This window comes from Nyctereutes procyonoides, unplaced genomic scaffold, assembly GCF_905146905.1.
Source record: "Nyctereutes procyonoides isolate TBG_1078 unplaced genomic scaffold, NYPRO_anot_genome, whole genome shotgun sequence".
Classification (NCBI taxonomy): Eukaryota; Metazoa; Chordata; class Mammalia; order Carnivora; family Canidae; genus Nyctereutes; species Nyctereutes procyonoides.
Genome location: NW_026575132.1, coordinates 11,683,253 through 11,689,252, shown reverse-complemented (window position 1 = coordinate 11,689,252; position 6,000 = coordinate 11,683,253).

The window sequence follows — 6,000 nt, the reverse complement described above, 5'->3', positions numbered from 1 at the left end:
AAACCAAGACAATTAATATCTTTGTGAGACTGATTCTTTTTAACTTCATACAGATGGGACATTATAAGATATGAGAAATAACAGAGTGTGTTTTTTGTGTAAATACAATCAGTAACAAAATACAAACCATCAAATGTCAAAATTTTGAGCCTAGAAATAATAACCCATGAAATATAAGCATAGTATTTAACCTGATTTGCTGAAGGCATGAATAAAAAGAAGAAAGCCAAAATCAATCTAGTTTATATCTGTCTTCATAGTATCGGCAGAGCCCCATGTTTTCTGACCTTGAGCAATGAAGCACTCCCAGATAAACTAGGAAGGAAATACAAACTTTAAATGTTAATTCAGCAGCATTGAAAGTAATGCACATAAAATATAAATGGTAAGTTATTTAAATATGGCAGTGAAAACCTATTGAACAGGATAGGTCACATCAATATGCCAACCACAAAATACCTCCTCCCTTTTTATGTACCATTTAAAAAAAGTAAGAAGCTGAATTAACTCTTCTTGGCATTTAAAGTCAAAACATGGTTCTTCCTTCAGTGGTATAAATAACTGATCAACAACCAGAGTAAATACAAAAAGGAGATCTGGGTGGTGTTAATAACTAAGATTTTGAAGTGCGTGTTTTTACATCAAAGGAAAAAGTTTCCTTTTTCCCATTTCAAAGTAATACTCTCTCATTTAGGAAAAAGTCACCCACAGCTCTGCCATTCAGAATAACCACTATTAATATCATAGTTATTTTATAGTACCTTTGGCCTGATACATAAATTGTGATCCAGGTGATTTCACTTTGTCTTCTGTCTGAAATGAGCATACCAAATTAAGATTAGAATATTACTTTTGACCAGATCTTCTATATATTGCCTACAAGAGACTCATCTCAGCTGAAAGACACATTTTGAAAGTGAGGCGATGGAGAGATATTTATCATGCAAATAAATGTCAAAAGAAAGCTGGGGTAGTAATACTTGTATCAAACAAACTAGACTTAATTTTTTTAAGTTTATCACCCAATATGGGGCTTGAACTCACAGCACCCAGGATCAAGAATCACTTGCTCTTCCAACTGAGCCAGCCAGGCACCCCCAGATAAGCTGGACTTTAAAACAAAGACTGTAATAAAAGACCAAGGACACTATGTAAGAATAAAGGGGACAATCCAACAAGAAGATATAATAACTGTAAATATTTATGCACCCATCGTGGGAGCACACAAATACTAAAAGTTAATAATAAACATGAAGGAAATAATTGGAAGTAATATAATAGAATACTTTAACAACCCACTCACATCGATGGACAGAGCATCCAAACAGAAAATCAACAAGGAAACAGTGGCTGTGAATGACACACTAGACTGGATGGATTTAACAGATTTATTCAGAACATTCCATACTGAACAGAAGAATACACATCTTTTTCAATTGCACATGGAACATTCTCCAGAACTGATCACATGTTATTGAAGCCAGAAATCAACCACAAGAAAAATCTGGAAAGAGCACAAATGCGTGGAGATTAAATAACATGCTACTAAAAAATGAGTGGGTCAACCAGGAAATGAAAGAAGAAGTAAAAAGTAACATGGAAACAAATGAAAATGAAAACATAATGATCCAAAATCTTTGGGATGCAGCAAAAGTGGTTCTAAAAGTGAAGTTTAAAGTAATATAGGCCTACCTCAAGAAGAAAAATCTCAAAACAACCTAACCTTACACCTAAAGGAGCTACAAAAATAATAAAACCTAAAACCAGCAAAAAGTAAGATTAGAGCAGCAATAAATGATATAGAAACTAAAAAAACAATAGAACAGATCAATGAAAACAGGAGCTGTTTCTTCGAAAAGATCACAAAATTGATAAACTCTAGCAGGACTTATCAGAATAGAGAGAGAGAACCCAGATAAAATCATTAATGAAAGAGGAGAAATAACAACCAACACCACAGATATACAAACAATTGTAACAGAATATTATGAAAACCTATATACCAACGAATTGGGATAACCTAGAAGTGGTAGATAAATTCTAGAAACATATACTTAACTAAAAATAAGGCAGGAAGAAACAAAATTTGAACAGACCAATTACCACCAAGGAAACTGAATCAGTAATCTGAAGTCTCCCAAAAAACAACGGTCTAGGACCAGACACCTTCACTGGCAAATTCTACCAAACATTTAAAGAAGAGTTAATACTTATTCTTCTCAAACTAGTCCAAAAAATACAAGAGGATGGAAAACTTCCAAATTCATTCCATGAGGACAGTATCAGCCTGATACCAAAACTAGACAAAGACATAAAGAGGACAGGCCGATAATAGACACAAAAATCCTCAATAAAATAGTAGCAAACCAACAATGCATTAAAAAAATCATACACCATGATCAAGTGGGATTAATTCCTGGGTTGCAAGGGTGGTTCAATATTTGCCAATCACTCAACATGATACATAAACAAGAGAAAGAACAAAAATGATATAATCATTTCAACATATGCAGGAAAAGCATTTGACAAAGTAAAACATCCATTCAATGTGAAAACTCTCAACAAAGTAAGTGTAGAGGGAACATACTTCAGTATAGTAAAGGCCATAATATGAAAAAGCCAGTTAAAATCATACTTAATGTTGAAAAACCGAGAGCTTTTACCCTAAGGTCAGGAACAATACAAGGATGTCCACTCTCACAACTTTTACTAAACATAGTGCTGGAAGTCCTAGCCACACCTATCAGACAACAAAAAAGAAATAAAAGGCATCCAAATTGGTAAGGAAGAAGTAAACCTTCATTATTTGCAGATGACACGATATTATATATATAAAAAACCCTGAAGATTCCATCAAAAAACTAACAATTGATAAATGAATTTGGTAGTCATAGGATATAAAATCAATGTACAGAAATCTGTTGCATTTCTACACAATAATAATAAAGCAGCAAAAAGTAAAATTAAGAAAGCAATCCCACATACAACTACACCAAAAACAAGTTTATATCTAGGAATAAACTTAGCCAAAGAAGTGAAAGACTTGTACTCTGAAAACTGTAAAACACTGATGAAAGAAATTCCATGTTCATGGGTTGAAAGAATAAATATTATTAAAGCATCTATACTAGCCAAAGCAAGCTACAGATTTAATGCAATCCCTATCAAAATACAAACAGCATTTTTCAAAGAACTAACAAATAATCCTATAATCTGTATGGAACCACAAAAGGCCTTGAATAGCCAAAACAATCTTGAAAAAGAAAAAACTGGAGGTATCAGAATTCCGAATTTCAAGTTACATTACAAAGTAGTAGTAATTATTTTTTTTAAGAACTATTTTTTAATTTTTATTTATTTATGATAGTCACAGAGAGAGAAAGGGAGGCAGAGACACAGGCAGAGGGAGAAGCAGGCTCCATGCACCGGGAGCCGGACGTGGGATTCGATCCCGGGTCTCCAGGATCGCGCCCTGGGCCAAAGGCAGGCGCTAAACCGCTGCGCCACCCAGGGATCCCCCAAAGTAGTAGTAATTAAAACAGTATGGTACTGCCATTAAAAAAAATAGATTAATGGAATAGGACAGAAAACCTAGAAATAAACCCACAATTATTTAGTCAATCTTCGATAAAGGAGAAATGAATATACAATGGGAAAAGGACAGTCTCTTTAACAAATGGTTCTGGGAAAACCTGCAGCAACATGCAAAAAAAGAAAACAGGACCACTTTCTTACACCATACACAAAAATAAACTCAAAATGGATTAAAGACCTAAATGTGAGACCTGAAGCCATACGTATACTTGAAAAGAACACAGGCCAATGTCTCGATGACATTGGTCTTAGAACATTTTTCTAGATATGTCTCCTGAGGCAAGGGAAATAAAAGCAAAAAACTATTGGGACTATATCAAAATAGAAATTTCTACACAGCAAAGGACACAGTCAGCAAAATTAAAAGGCAACCTACTGAATGGGAGCAGATATTTGCAAATGTCATATATAATAAAGGGTTAGTATCCAAAATATATGAAGAATTTGTACAACTCAATACCCAAAAGACAATCCAATTTAAAAATGAGAAAACATAACATTTCTCAAAAAAAAAAAAAAAATCCAAAGGGCCAACAGACACATGAAGAAAAGGCTCAACATCACTTATCATCAGGGAAATGCAAATCCAAACCACAATGAGGTATCACCTCACACAATGAGATATCAGAATGGCTAAAATAAAAAACACAAGAAACAATTGTTGAGGAGGATGTGGGGGGAAAAAAGGAACTCTTGTGCACTGCTGGTGACAATGCAAACTGGTACAGCCACTGTCGAAGACAGTATGGAGGTTCCTCAAAAAATTAAAAATAGAACTACTCTACAAGTAATCACTGTGCATTTACCCTAAAAATACAAAAACACTAAATCAAAGGGATACATACACCCCAATATTTATAACAGTATTATTTATAATAGCCCAACTATGGAAGCAACCCAAGTATCCAGAGAGATGAATGGATAAAGACAACGTGACATGTATGTGTGTGTACACAATGGAATATTATTCAGCCATACAAAATAATGAAAGCATGCCATTTGCAACAACATGGGTGGAGCTAGAGAGTTATTATGCTAAGGGAATTAAGTCAGCCAGAGAAACACAAATACTGTACGATCTCTCTCATATGGAATTTAAGAAACAAATGAAAAGGGGAAAAAAGACAAACCACAAAACAAAGTCTTAAGTTTAGAGAACTGATGGTTACCAGAAGGGAGGTGGGTGGAGGAACGGGGGAAATCGGGTATGGGGATTAAGGAATACACATATCTTGATGAAAAATTGAATGAATGAACAGATTGGAAATCTTTTCCTCAAAATGTCAGGTTAAAAAAAATCCACCAAAAATGTGATTGAAGTCAGCTTCTGCCTAAAAGTTGTGCTCCCCAAGTTAAAATATTTCTCTGGAATTTCTGCAGCTGTGCAACATAAAACTAACAGCTTGAAGATTTGTGTCAGTAACTTCTTTGGTAAGAAATTGGTGTCTGACTAGAATACTTTCTCTTCACACTCTGAACCAAGCTGCCAGCAGCTGAAGGAAGAGGATGGCAAATGAAAACAAGGCAATGGCTCAATGGCAGGTAATCCACAATGATACTGAACACATAAATTAAGGTCACTCTTATGGAGGAAGTAGCAGTAAGGCTTTGTGTTGAGCCCTAGTCAGACCTGGTTCAAAGCCAGACTTCGACATTTCCCGGATGACCAATGAAGAGTTCATCTAATTCCAATTTGGTCATCTATAAGATAGTAAAAATAGCCATGTTTGGCTTTAAATGGTTACTGTAAAGATTAGGGTAAACGTTTAGTTATCATATAAGGTACTTGATAGGCTATCAATAGTGTTACCTACTTTTCTCAGGATTTCAGCTCAATATCCTGGACTAAACAGCTGTTCCTCGAACAGTGCAGGGTGGTTAGCCAATCCCCACAATACACACAGTTGGAAGTCTGTGTGTAACTCCTGACTCCCCCAAAACTGAATTACTAATAGCCTACTATTGACCAGAAGGTTTACCAGTAACACATTTTGTATACTATATACTGTATTCTTACAACAAAGCTAGAGAAATTAAGATATTAAGTCATAAGATACTTTATAGTACTGTTTTTATTTTTTATTTTTTTGCGACTCCACTGGGACTCGAATAGTACTGTAATTTATTGATGTCATGTGTTTACAAGTTTAATCATCTGTCAGTACCTACATCAATAGTTTTATACAAGACACTGTAGATACTATGTATTACTAACACTAGACATAAAAAATGAAGATAATGTGAAAAGGAAATTCATATTTATTCACAAACATAAGAATTCATACATTCATAATGAAGCAGCATCAGTATAACTGCTTTACAGCCTAGTATAATGCATACAATTGCTTCATAGTAGCCTAGCTTATACACTAATGAATGGTTATATTTTTATGGCATACATTAATA